Consider the following 14,827-nt stretch of genomic DNA (forward strand, 5'->3'; position numbering starts at 1 on the left):
CGCCAGACTGTGAGCTTCTCCAAAAGCAGAATCACGGAAACCAGCTAAATGTACCGATCACTTATTATGGTGCCAGCTGCTGTCCTAAGTGTGTTACATGTTTTATTTTATTTAATTCTCCCCACTAGTCTATGAGTGAGATAGTATCGTCCCTGTTTCTGAAGATAGAAGCTTGAAGCCTCCAGAGGCCTGACCAGGCTCCACACTCCCTCCCGTGGAAGCAAACTGCAGCTCATTCTCTGCATTTCTGGCAGTAAGCACAGTGCCCGGTGCACAACAGGTAATCAGTAAACATTGGTAACATAGGAGAAGAGCGTTTGACAGACCCAGTCCTTGGCTCTTTCTGGTCTTCATCAGGAGGCATGTTGCCCGTTAGCCTCCTAAGACTACAAACTTGAAAGTCCTCACCCACCTACCTCCAGGATTGGATATTTTCTGCCCCTACCCAGTCCCCCAAGATGCTCCCCAGCTTCAGCCCTGCCCAGGTCCCCAACCAAGTCCAAGAAGTACAGACCACTTGCCCCACTGAGAGGTGGGGTCTGCGGATAGCCTAGGGCCAGTACATACAGGTCATATTTAAGCCAGCTCCCTAGCTCAGCCCCTCCAGTCATAGCCAGTCCCTGACTACCCCTTGCCAGAGACCCTGGAGCTCAATTCTTTCTCCATTTCCTTATATAGACAGGAGTTCAGTTCCGAGCCCACCTAGCACCTTTGGTTGATCCACTTCCTAGAGCTGGGCTCAGCTTTCTAGATTCCTTCTTCAACTTATCCTTTCTGCCTAATTTAGAACAAGGCCACCCAGAAGTCCTAATGTTCTGCTCCTCCCCATCCCTTGGCTCTGACCCTGGGGACCCTGACACTGGCCTGTACTGAAAAGGAATTTACCACACCCTCTTGGGCCTCCTGCCCCAGGCCACTGGCCCTTCTCCCCTTGCCTTGGTCAGTTTCCCAAGGCCCCAAGCTATTTTTGCCTCCACCCCAGCCTACCATTTTCCCCACGGTGGAAGTTGCCAGGGTGGTACCTCATATGACGCACACAGCAAAGACCAGAAAATCCATGGGAACAGGCTGTGCCATTGGATCAGAACCCACCTTTGGGGTCTCCAGCCTACTGGCTGGCCCCTGTCCTTCTAGTCTCAAGGCCTTGCCTTCTAGGCCCTAGAGACTTGCTTGATGCTTCCAGGCTTGGCTGACTTCCCTGAATCAACTGCTAGACCCAAGGTATCTGACAGGCCCCTACTGTCCTCTCCAGACCCCTACTCATTACCTCATCCACCTTTGATCATCTGCTAATTGCCTGGGCATTCTTGAAAGAATGGGAAGACAAAAAGCCTTCTGTTTTTAACAAGCAGGACTCATCCATCACCACACCTGTCATTTGACATATCTGAACCAGACCTAAAGGCTTCCCAACCACTGAGGTCTCCAGGTCTATTCCTCACACATCATGGACACGATGAAAGAGCTTCTTCACTTCTCGCTCCCTCTGTTTCTCCACTGGCATGAACTCCCTGTTTCCCACAGAAGCTGATGGGGAATAATGACTTCTTGATTTGTTACTCTGAGCTCCTCAAATACGACATGCTATGTCCATAAAGGCATCAGGCCTTCCCATAAGGCATAGGAAGTGAACCCATCTAATGCTAAATCTTCCAGTGCTTGGCTCCAGCAAGCACATGGGGCAGAAACTAATAACTATAAAGCATCCATCTATCATCTTATCAGGCCTTAGTGTGCTTTGTTTGCATAGTTATCTTCCCACAGGTTGACATTTTATGCTTACTGCAAGCTGATATATTCTCCTACCTGCCATATCATTCATAAAGGATAGACAAGCCTCATGTTCATTACCTGTCATTACACCATGTACATGTCACCAGGGGCCAAAGCATTGATTCTTCTTGGATCTCCCCAGCAGTGCAGCCCCAAACGCCCAGGCTCCAGGTCTAATGGGTGTGGATTCTGCTCATGCCTCAGGCCCTGGGTGGACTCCACGCCATCACTTCTTGCTCTTGTGGCTGACCCACTCCTCAGGGTTGGACAGAGCTTCTGAGCTCCCAGCTGCTCAGAGGGGATCTGCAGGAAGAACAGAGGGCTCCATCACCTACCAGGGCCAGAAACACATGTCCAGGTTTTAGCTGTTCTCGAAAATTCTAGCCATCCTTCTCTTTCTCTTTATTATTAGGGCCTGCAATTCTTCATGGCTATACCAACTCGATCTCGTCCAGGGTTTTCACTGACAGTGTCCTGCCCACCAACCCACGCCCAGGCCTCAACACACACACACACACCGCACACACATGCACACACACGCCCTTCATTCCTTTCTTACCTCAGCATATTTCATTTCATCTGCCTGAAAGACTCACCTTCTAATCCTGCATCCAAACCCTAGCCATCATTCAGAGTTTAGCCCAGACTGACCAACAGAACCTCACGCTGTTCCATCACCCCAGGAAAGAGAAAGGAAATGCATGTTCTCACATGTGAGATGTATATAGAAGTGCAAGGACATGTTTATGTGGAACATTCCTTAACTCTTCTATCCCAGATCTCCCAAGCAAGGCTTCTGGTGTTCTGTAGTTTGTTGGGGGGGGGGGTCCAGGTAGGACACCCCACCTATGGCTGATGATGAACATCTTTTCATAGTTCGTCATCTCAGAGTGAGAGACAAAAGTGGAAACACAAACCTTGCTGGGATGAGGAACAGAGACACTGGCTCCACAGAGCCATCACATTTCATAGCCAAGATTGTGCCTTATGCTGTGTCAGGAGGGGCCAAAGTCCTTCTGGCTGAAGCAGCCTGCCCCAGCCTGGAGGTCTGCCCATCTCCGGACAAGTCCAAGGTGGCTACAGCCCTGCATCTCTGAGCAGGCACAGCCCCCAGCTTTTCGGGGTGAAAGGAGTAGGCTCCTGGGGTGCCCACTTGGCTGTGACTCTCAGCTCCACCCCAACCATGGGCTCCTCCAGGCCTCAGTGGGCCATTGCTGAGAAGAGACTGTGGCAGACGAAGAACATCCATCAGGACACCCAGCATTGCAGACAAGGGGAAGCCCCAGAGATAGGAGTGAGAGTGGCAAAAGAAGGAAGGGACACATATATAATGATTAGACTCTCTTCAAGCTGCTTTTGCATCCATTGGGGATCCATTTAGTTTCTCAGTAGCTCTGTGGAGGGGTGTTTGAAAGATTAGGAAACAGATGCACAGAGAGGTTGAGAAGCTTGCTAAAGATCACACAGTAAGTAAATGAAACAGCCAATTATCATTCTTTCCAGCAAGCTCCCTGGCCCTAGGTTAATTTCATCTTCCTTCCAAGTCACCTCAGGGGTGGGGGATGAGTGGGAATGGGAAGGAGGAGGGGGACATTGGCCTGTTTGTCCTGCTATGGGGGGATGGGGAGAAGAGGAGAACAATCATGCCTTTGGATTCTTCCCTCATAGGAGGGTCGAAGAGGAGAAAGCACAGAGATAATAGAGTGATAAATAAGAAAGACAAGAATGTGGAGGCTCCTAGTTAACAGGAGCAGCTCAGGCACAAAGAAATTGGCTGCGATAAACAGCCACTGCTTTGGGAGAGGCTAGGCTGACCTTGAGCCTCCCAGCAACTTGGCCCTCTACAGCTCACGCTCCAAGTCACTTCTCTGCAAAGCAACAGAGGTTAGAAGCCCCTTCGAAAGAGCAAAACAACTATTATCTCCAAAAGGCACATATACATTTCATATACTCTATGTGTGGAATATATTCTTAAATAATAAAAATGAAAACAACTCATAGAAGTCTGCCCATTTGACGAAAGATCTCAGTTGCTCCTGGACAATGGGATTCTCTGCTTGATTCCAAAGCAGCTCTTCTCATGACATAGAGAAACTCACAACCTAGGACATTCCTACTTAGCAAGGAAAGGCAGGGCCAACCTCCTTCTGGAACAAGTAACATAGGCCAAAGGCCAGGAAACCCAGGGTAGGTAGCAGATCCATAGAGTTTGGCAGGAAAATAACTTCAAACCTTAATGGCAGCCATGTAGCTCAGTGCAGCCCCAAGTGCCCACCTCTAGTCAACAGAAGACTAGATCTCCAGACTTCAGGCTCAGGGAAGAACAGAAAATCTGCCCCTGGCATCATCGCTCTTTGTCCCAGGCTGTCCATGGATCCTCATTCAGCCTTGGGACTTTCAGTGAGCCCTGCTATGTGCAGAAGATGCCATGGGGGAAGGAGAAGAAACTACACTCTTAAGAAGCCAGTCACCATCACGCCCCGACTGGCTGCAGGTCACCTGGCAGCTGTGGCCCCAGAGGCAAACAGCTACAGCACATTCATTTTTGTTGGCGTGGGGAGGGTGAGGATAGGAGCTCTTCCAAGCTCTCCTGCAAGTTGGGGTTGAAACATATTCACAGCAGATGGTGCTGTCGCCCTCACTCCGGGATTCTCATTCCTAATTATCTGTGCTGTCAGCAAAACAATTAACCCTCAAAGAAAAATTGCACCGTCCACTCCCAACCATATGAAAAGGCAATTTTTTCCAAGGACAAGGGACACTTAGGGCAGCCTTGCACTCGGTTCTGGATCTCACCACCCTGGGTGATCTCACCATCCTTTGACCTCTGCACTCTGTCACAGGCATTGCGGCAGCCCCTCTCCTCTGAGCCTGCGGTCCCTTTCTCATAAAAGAAGGAGGTGAGTCTGTTCCCAAGGGCCCCCTTCAGTACCACAGTGCCACCACTCTACAAGCCATTTCTTTTCATCTGAATTTTCAGTTCCTTTGGAGCTGGAACTGAGTTTCTGTTTGTTTCCTCATTCGTTTGCTCACTTGTTTATTTACCCCTCCATCCATCCATTCTGTGATTTTGGATTTATCATGTTGTTCCCAGGAGATACAAAGACAATATCTGTTCAGCCTTCTTGACTACTTCTTGGAGCTCTTTTCCCCCGGAGATGTGGGCAGAGGAAGGAAGGATAGGATAAGGAGAGGTGGAACTGCCAGGGGCCTGAGGATGTAGCCCTGGCTCGGTCTCAGGCTGTAGGAGGCAAGGCCTGTGGCTGCATTTGGATTCTCTCTGAAGATTTAGCTGCAGAAAAGCAGCCTCCTCTCCAGGGAGCTGAATTTCACTTCAGTCCCCAGGGAAGACCTGCAGAGGTGTGATCTGAGGAGAGTGGACAGGCTCCTACCCCGTCACCCATCAGCGAGATAGGTCTTATTCGCCACTGTAGGGCTGGTGACAGCACAGGGCCTGCCCTTGGTAGGTGCTCATTAAATATATGAGGCATGAGTGAATGACTGTCCTTAAAGGAGCTGTTGTAAAAGAAAGGAGAGTTTTCACAGGGCTACAGCATGCCGCTTGTTACCTTAGAGGCCTACTATTTAAAGCCGGGATCAGTTGGTCTAATTCACCCATCATCATGCACTGTCATGGAAAAGAACACAAAATGAGCAAGAAACTGTGGAATGATTCACTGTCAATGCTGAAAGAGCCCTCAGAGATGGTGACATCCAGGGCCACATTTTACAAGTGTGATCTGGAGATGTTGAGGGGGAGATGGAGAGAAACCCTGCCGTTGGTGGGGGGCCTCCCTCCAAGGCCTCACTCTCGTTCCACAGACTGGGGAATGCATGATGTAGAAAGGAAAAGAAAGGTCTATCAGGGCCATTGTGGGGCTCAGGCAGGGACAGTGCCCTGGGCACCCAGGAAAGAGGTGCAGAAACTGGATAGGGGCTGGTGGGATCAGGGAGCTGGGACCCCTCCCCCGACATCATATTTCCCAGTCTAAGCCTTGTGACATCTTTCTTCCCTCTCCCAACTGTCTACCAGAGCTTGCCCCCTCCCAGTGCCCAGGAGCACAGGTTCCCATGCCAGCTCATCTGCATAAAGGGATTGTGTTTATATTCAAAGTGGGCTGCTGCCCACTCAGAAGCTGCCCACTCAAAGGCAGCACATGTGACTGCACCCCCTGCCCAGAGCCCAAGTGGGACCGATGCCAACGTCTGGCTGGAGACATTTCTAAATATGAGCTTGGCACAAAGAGTCAGGTTCCCAGGCCTTCTCTGCCACAGGAGACCCAGCCAGGATTTTCAAGGCTGCCAGGAGGGACAGGGCTGGGGGCAGGCAGGATCGGGAGGCAGCCAGCTGAGACGGCCATCGTCCCCAGAAACATCGCCCGAACCCCTCCCTGGCCCTCCAGCCTTGTTAGGGGAAGAGAAAGGATTACCCTGCACCTAGAGAGTCTAATCAATTCCCCACAACCCTCGGCAGGAGGGACGGGAAAGCCACTGCCTGCTCAAATGTGTATGGATTAAAAATATACAAATGGAATATTTTTTTCTTCCCCTCCTCAACCCCCTGAAGCCTAGGATGCTTGTTAAAAATAGCCTTGCTGTGGCATGGATCCTACACAACCCAACGGCTGGCAGGAAAATTAAGGAGCCACTGGAGACAGCGCTGTTAAGTGGCTACCCCTGGGGAGTGGAATGGAGAGGGCCAGGAGGGAGGGAGGTGCTTTCAAGTGTTGCCGGACACACTTCTACATTGCCTGGATTTTTTAACAGCAAGCAGATATAAAATAAGTTCATTGTTTTTTACTGGAGTTTCATCCTTTGCATCCTCCAGCCTACGTTTAAGGCTGAATTCATACTTAGTGACCCGACAGTACCTGCTGGCTGGCCTGGCAGTGCTCCAAGGAGACCCAGGACGCTCAGGCCACCACGTACAAACACAGCCCAGCATCGAGAAAACAGCACTGAATCAGTCAGTCTTGGATCTGTAACCAGCTGGCTGTGCGACCTTAGGTAAGTTGCTTGAGCTCTCTGGGCCTCAGTTTCCTTAACTGTAAAATGATGCGGTTAGATTAAATGTTAAGCCAGGTACCTTCTACTACTAGAAGGTATTAGATCTAACTGCATCATTTTACAGTACCTTCTAGCACCCTCTAGAAGGTATTCTAGTCCTAGCATTTCCTAATTTTAAGGATTGAGGAAAAACATCTAAGATTTGCCCTGTGTTTGTCCCCACCATGAACAGTGAGAGGAATTTGTCCCTGGGCAAATTCCTGCCTCATCTATAACATAGAGTAATAATACCCACACCCAAAGGCTGTTGTAAATATTAAACGCAATAAAATAAAAAAGTACTTGCTCATTGTAGGAACTTAACATCCTTCTATTCCTTTCTTCCTCCTATATTTAGCCCACACTCTGGAGGCCGCATTGCTGGCTGGTTAAGAAATGTGGGCTCTGGAATCAGGTTTGTATCCCAGCTCCACCACCCATTAGCTGTGTGACCTTGGGTAAGCAACTTAATTTCTCTGTGCCCTGGCTTCTTCATCTATGAAACAGGAGTGGGTCGGGAGTGGTGGATGTGCTGCCCACGCCCACACCCCTTCCCCTAATAGCCTGTTGGGCTCCCAGTTTTCAATCTGCATCATCTGCCGATCTGGATTTTGGAACTTCCTTAACAGGCCCCCTCCTCTCTCCCAACCTCTCTAAACTTCCTGGCCCACAGCTGCCTGCCACCTGCAGATTGTTCCACTGGCCTATCCCCTTCCCTCTGCACTCCCTCCCCCACCTGCTTTGGTCTTTACTCAGCAGGCTATGCACCTGGCTAGGAGTGGGGCTTCTACCCTGGAGCCATGGGGATGTGTGTTTTATTTATTTATTTATTTAAATTTATTTTTGAGATGGAGTCTGGCTCTGTCACCTAGGCTGGAGTGCAGTGGCACGATCTCGGCTCACTGCAACCTCCACCTCCCAGGTTCAAGCTATTCTCCTGCCTCAGCCTTCTGAGTAGCTGGATTGCAGGCACACACCTCCACACCCGGCTAATTTTTGTATTTTTAGTAGAGACGGGGTTTCACCTTGTTGGCCAGGCTGGTCTTGAACTCCTGACCTCAAGTGATCCACCCACCTCAGCCTCCCAAAGTGATGGGATTATAGGCATGAGCCACCACACGTGGCCGGGAAGTGTGTTTTAAATCAGTGCTTGTCAAACTTCTACGTGCTTATGAATCACCTGGGATCTTGTCACAATGCAGGTGCTGTTCAGTAGGTCCCAGGTGGAGTCAAGATCCTGCATTGCTAACAAGCTCCCAGGGGATGCCCATGCCACTGGTCTGGGATCACCTTCTGATTAGCCAGGCTGCAGAGTGGAGGATGTCCTGGCACATGTATGGTGAGGGGAAGGGGAAAGGGGGAAAAAAAGGGAGACAGGGACAAGGCCAGCCAGTTATCCAAAACAGAGAAGGAGTAGAATTTAGACAAAGATGGTATAATGGAGATCAAGTGTGGATTCAAGAGACAAAGAGGAAAAGTAGGAGAATGCTTTATGAAATTATGACATTAGCCAACCAATAAAAATAATGCTTATTGAGATAATGCAGCAACACAGAAGAATGCTTATAGCATATTAACTCAAAAAGCAGACTACCAGTTATACGGATACTATGTCTTCAACACCGCCAAATGCAGGTTTAGGAAAGCTGATAAGTCATGAGGACCATGAAGGTTGTGCTGTGGTAATGTAACGACATGTGTTTTTATTTATTTGTCATTCTCTGGATTTTCTGGAAGAAGTTGTGCCATTTTTGTAATTTAAAATTTATCTTCTATATACTCTCTGATGTCCACTCCTCAAAATCGCCAGTTATTCTTTGTTATGGAGGTTTTCTGTATTTTAAGCACAAACTGCCATTGTTGCAAAGGCTGCAAAATGGTGCATTAAATCTTCTCAGTCAAACCCAAAAATAAAGCAACCCAGATTCTGTTTTTCCTCTAAGCCAAGGGTCCAGCGCTTTGGAAGGCTGGTGCTATCACCTCTCACTATAGCAACAGGAAGACCTTGGTAACCCCGAGCTTACAGTTATTAAGGGTAAAAATAGGAAGTCTGTGGATAGCTGTTCAGTAAGAAGCTGCAGTAGGTGTGCACTGGACAGGCTGGGTTTGGAGCCCTTTCTTGCAGGAAATAGAAAGCAAAAATCAGACTCCAGGAGCTGGTTCCTGCAGGATTACTAGGAGTGCTTGGCATTTTCTTCTTTGTTTCCTATTTCAGGGCTATCAGCTACCTTTCAAACTGGTTTCTGACATGCGTAGAGGTGGACTCTTCTAGAACAGCAGCCTCAGAATTCACTTAGGAATTGGGCATGTTCACCCGACTCCCAAATGCCCACCCCCCAAGGTGCTCTGCGCACTTCTGTTGTGCTTTCCTGGCATACCAGCACCGCCCCCCACACCCCCAGACCTCCATCCCACTCTGTCTCTTCAGCATGCTCCTGGGCAGGTATTTCAGGAGTATATTTCTGTCTCTTCAGCATGCTCCTTGGCAGGTATTTCAGGTCCCCCAGTATCCCCACAAGGCCTTGGCTCTGACCTCTGGGAGGCTGGAGGGGGTCCCAGCCCCAGTCTGGCTGATCCTGCCTGAGGTGCAGTGTCTGGCCCCAGCCCTGCTGCCCAGTTCCTGGATCCATTTTGCACTCTGGCAAACCAAGTGCAAGGCCCAGCTCTGCTGCCATCTGGCTGTGGGACCTTGGGCAAATCATTTCCCATCTCTGAACCTCAATTACATGATCTATAAAAATGTTAAAATGGGTTTATGGGATCTCTTGGTCCTATCTGGCTCTCATACTCTATGATGCCCATGGAAATAAGCATTTAGTAATAGAGGTGAGATATTTCACATACAACAATTTTCTAGACAACTGAACAACTGAACATTGCCCCATTAAGCAACAAAATGTGTTTGATTTTTAAACCTACTGCATAAAGTATTCTTTTAATGTTTACATGCTTCTCTTCCTCACCATGTTAGCCAGGCTGGTCTCAAACTCCTGACCTCAAGTGATCGGCAAATGACACAAACCCTAAAATGTGTGTACTTTCTGCCCCAGCTTCACCCCACAAAGCACTTGAAGGGCTGAGATGCTGAACATGACTGAACCTTGTCTTGCTGACCCTCTGCCACCAGCACAAGGCTCTTTGCCATGCTGAGCATTTGTCTCTGTCTCTCTGCTTTTCTTCTTCTATCCACCCCTTCCTCATAGTCAGTCTCCCATGAGTCATGCCCTGGTTGAGAACACCTGCCTCAAGCCGCTTCCTGTACCTCTAATGCAGAACATGGGTTCCCCCAAGGCTGGGCAACCCAGGGTTTTGAGTGAGGGTGGGGGCAGGGGTGTTCTTGGAAATAAGGTGCCAGGCTTTAGCCATTTTTGCTAACCAGAGGCCCTTTTACCTGACTTTGCCATCTGTGTCTGTGTTCTGGATAGGAGAGGTTGCTTGCAGGCTGCTCTCTGGGTAAGCGGAGTGTCACTGGGCGCTGCTTCCTTCTGTCTCAATGGCTGGTTTCCCCAGAGCGGGGCTAACAGACCATCAGAGGAGCTGACCAACCACGGAGGCCAGATGAGAAAGTGAAATCAGATTTAGAATTTCACTCCAACTCTACATCCCTAGCATCATCACCCTTTTCTTTTTCCTTTTTTTTTTTAGATGGAGTCTTGCTCTGTTGCCAGGCTGGAGTGCAGTGGTGGAATCTTGGGTCACTGCAACCTCTGCCTCCCGGGTTTAAGTGATTCTCCTGCCTCAGCCTTCTGAGTAGCTGGGATTACAGGCACGCGCCACCACACCTGGCTAATTTTTGTATTTTTAGTAGAGATGGGTTTTCACCATGTTGGTCAGGCTGGTCTCGAGCTCCTGACCTCATGATCCACAAGCCTCAGCCTCCCAAAGTGCTGGGATTACAGGCATGAGCCACCACACCGGGCCAGCATCACCCTTTTCTATAGAGTGATTCCCAGTTTTTTTTTTTTTTTTTTGAGACGGAGTCTCGCTCTGTTACCCAGGCTCACGGCAACTTCCTCCTCCTGGATTCAAGCCATTCTCCTGTCACAGCCTCCCAAGTAGCTGGGACTACAGGCACGCACCACCATGCCCTGCTAATTTTTGTATTTTTAGTAGAGATGGCATTTCACCATGTTGGCCAGGCTGGTCTCAAGCTCCTGACCTCAAGTGATTGGCCTCCCAAAGTGCTGGGATTATAGGCGTGAGCCACCACTCCCAGCCGTGATCCCCAAATTTCAATATGCTCTTGCCTGTTGCTTTTTCCCATAAAAGATACCATAATTCCTCAGTTGAGGCTTTCTTTTCCCTGCTTCCCCTAGGAAGCCCTCCAGAGGCAGGAGGTTAGAGGCAGGCTTCCTCAGACGCAGAACTGACTGGCAGAGCAACACGTGTGCACCCACTCCCTCCTCTCCCCGTCAAGCAGCATGAATCCTCACCCTGCTGCCTCTGCCTTGGGCCCCTGGGCACACCAGCTTCCACCAAGGCTTCACATGCTATGGGGTGGGCAGCCTCTTCCCTTACCTGACCCAGCCAACCTCTGCTTTCTCACCAACCCTACCAAGATTCCACTGGAACATCTGAACTCCCTGCTCAGGGATGGAACCAGCAAAGAGCCTGAAGGTTGTGGTCACAAAAGAGAATTGGAGTTTTCTAGCAGGGAGGTAGGCCATTCTGAGAGATGTTAATACCTACGAAAAGGCCAGGCTCCAGCCACATGGAAGGGAGGTTCTGGGGATGAAACACCAAAATCACCTTGAGACCAGGGTGGGAAATGGTTTGCAAGACACTGAGGTCAACATGCAAAAAGGCAGGAATCAGGGCTGAGGAGGCCTGGAAGGCAGGTACAGAGGCCTCTGTGAGCCCACAGCCCTGTTGGCCTGCCCCAGGGAGCAGCATGGTAGCAATGACATGAGCCAAGACTGTAAAATAGCATGAGCCTTGCAAAATAATAACTACCAAGAGCCAGGCATTTTCCAAGGCTAACTCACTGCAGTCATCACAACAACCCTGCCCGTGAATTGGCACCTACTTCCACTTTGCCACCTGCAGGGTGGAGGGGTGGGAATGTTATATACTGTTAGGAGTTGATGCCATCAGAGGAGCCAGACCAGAAGGCAAGTTCAGATTTAGAATTCAACCCCAGCTTTATACATCCCTGATATCATCCTAGGTCCGAGTCTAGCTCCCAATTTTACAGATGAGTAAACTGAGGCTTACAATGGGTAAGCAGCCAAGGTCACACAGTTTATAAAGGCAGAGCCTGGATACAAATCCTCACCTACCTCATTCCAAAGTGAACCCTCTTCACTGCCACACTTCCCTGCAGACCACAGTTCCCCACTAGGGCAAGGACCATGACTGCCTGACTGTTTTGTTCCAGAGGATCGTGCTATCTCACAAATAAAAATGTTGCTCCAGGCCAGGAGTGGTGGCTCATGCCTGTAATCCCAGCACTTTGGGAGGCCAAGGTGGGAGGGTCACTTGAGGTCAGGACTTCGAGACCAGCCTGACCAACATGGTGAAACCTTGTCTCTACTAAAAATACAAAAATTAGCTAGGTGTGGTGGCACATGCCTATAATCCCCACTACTCGGGAGGCTGAGGCAGGAGAATAGCTTCAACCTGGGAGGCAGAGGTTGCAGTGAGCTGAGATCGTGCCACTGCACTCCAGCCTGGGTGGCAAGGCTAGACTTTGTATCAAAAACAAACAAACAAAAAACACAGCGCCTGATCTGCCATAGAGGCTAAGAGTGCCAGTGAGGTCATTCCCCTGGGGAGGGCCGGTTTCCAAGAGTTCCTGAGTGGACATGCATCACCTGGCTGTGCCTGCTGCCCCTCTGCTCTCACACACACACATGCATCTGGCCAAGGGAAAAAGCCCTGAGGGACAGATGGGAGGCATGGAAGCTGGGGGAGGGGCAAGGAGGTGGCAGAAGAGCACAGTAGGGGCCACAGGGTCAAGGGGGCTTTAATGCAGCCCTAGGCATGGTGCTGGCTGGCTGGTGGCTGGCAGGACCTATTAGCAGCTTGCTCAGTGGCTCCTTCAAATTGAAAGGTCACAGCATCCTGGCCATACCCATCAGGGGAGGGAGGACTAAAGGAGGAAAACATTTTCCCCCTCAGTATATTTTCCAATATGAAATGGGCATGGATGAAAGAAATGTCAGAGAAGAGCAATGATAAATTTTCTCTTTACATCAAGAAGACCAAGTTCAAGTCTGCATCTTTTTTTGATTAGTTTCTTGCATATTGCCTAATGCCCACCTAGCACCACCAGATGCAAACTATAGAGGCTGCATATGTGTTTTAGGGAGTCCCTATAATATGTTCTGTCCTGTTGAGATGACACATTGACAAATGAATAAAGCAGATCCCTACATAAGGGGGCGTGTGGTCTTGTGAGAGGAGGCTGGGCACACAGCTCCAAAGGCAGAGACCCTGAGTCACCCAATCTTGGAGTGATGCTGAAATGAATGATGTCCATGCTAAACGCTGGAGGAGGAAAGTTTAAAGTAGAATCAAGCTTTTCCAGAGGTGGTGGATCCTCCAGCCCTACCACCACTCAGACTAGTTGGCCGGCCACACGCAGGGGAATGAGCTAAAGTCTGGTCTATTAGGGCCCAAGATGGCAAAGGGCCTAGAAATTCCACATTTAACAGAGGCCATGCAGTGGGGGTACACAGTACTGGCATCCTGGAGGGCAGTTTTAAAGGGAGGGGGAGAGAGACTGCAAAACTCAGCCCAGGATGGGGACTACATTTTCTTCATTTTGTGGCCCCTGCACCTAGCACAGTGCCTGGCCTGTAATGGGAACTCCACCTGCCCTTCATAAACAGGGCTATGTCCCACAGCATTGACAGTCTGCTGCACTGCACGGCACTACACTGAAATGAGTGCGTTTCCTCAGTGCATGTGCTGAGTCCCACTCTAACTAGACTGGGACTCTTAAAAACTGTTTTCTTTGTTTATTGTTTTGAGTGGAATATTAGCTTTCTATTACTGCTGTAACAAATGGCCGCACCCTTAGTGGTTTACACAACATGAATTCATTATCTTACAGTTCTGGAGGTTGAAGTCTGACAAGGGTCTCACTGGGCTAAAATCAAGGTGTCAGCTTAGCTGTGTTCCTTCCTGGAGGCTCTAGAGAGGAACATCTCCTTGCCTTTTCAAGCCTCCAGGGGCTGCCTGCATTCCTTGGCTGATGCACCTTCCTCCATCGTCAAAGCTAGAAGCATAGCATCTCTCTGAAGGTTCTTCCGTAGTTACGTCTCCCTCTCTGACCACGGCCAGGCAAGGTTCCTGCTTTTAAGGGCTTATGCGACTAGATTGAGCACATCTGGATAAACCAGGATAATTTCCCCATCTCAGTATCTATAACCTTAATCCCATCTGCAAAGCCCCTGTGTCACATAAGGCAACATACTCACAGGTTCTGGGGATTTGAGTGTGGACATTTTGGAGAGGCCATTTCCTGCCAACCACAAATAACAAATACATTCACATTGTTCAAAACCCAAATGGCATAAAAGGCTATAGATTGAAAAGGTGCCCTTCCACCCCTGTCGCCCACCACCCAGTTCCCCTCCCTGTTAACATTTCCTTGTGTTTCTATCCCAAGAGGTTTTATGCCTAAAGCAATAGCAGTATGTATAATTTTTACACCCATGGTACAGTACCATAATACTGTTCTGCATCTTGTTTTTATCATAACACCCTTGAGATTGTCCTGGATCCATATATAAAAGCATCCTTGTTCTCTTTAATGGCTGCATACCCTTCCAGTGTGTGGATGCACTATAGTTGATTAATCTAGTCTCCTGCTGATGGACTCTTAAGTTGTTTATAATCTTTTGGTCTTACATACAACACTGCAGTGAACAATCTCGTATGTATACCATTTCCCGTATGTGCCTGGATGTCTGTAGAATAAATTCATATAAGTGGAACTCATGGGTCAAAGGACATCTGCATTAAAATTCCCCAGCTACTGCTGAATGGCCCTCCACAGAGC

At 49.2% G+C, this 14,827-nt stretch overlaps 1 protein-coding gene across 3 annotated transcripts in view; it reads right to left on the reverse strand.

The window, feature by feature from the left end:
- The window catches only part of ZBTB7C (zinc finger and BTB domain containing 7C), a 386,806-nt gene that overhangs the window by 313,830 nt on the left and 58,149 nt on the right, over positions 1 to 14,827 (reverse strand). For all 3 annotated transcript variants that reach the window (XM_016933665.4, XM_016933664.4, XM_054672018.2), the window contains exon 2: positions 1,852 to 2,076. The gene's annotated coding sequence lies outside the window, so the exon portion shown is untranslated. The remainder of the gene's footprint in view (positions 1 to 1,851; positions 2,077 to 14,827) is intronic.

Source organism: Pan troglodytes, chromosome 17, assembly GCF_028858775.2.
Source record: "Pan troglodytes isolate AG18354 chromosome 17, NHGRI_mPanTro3-v2.0_pri, whole genome shotgun sequence".
Taxonomy (NCBI): domain Eukaryota; kingdom Metazoa; phylum Chordata; class Mammalia; order Primates; family Hominidae; genus Pan; species Pan troglodytes.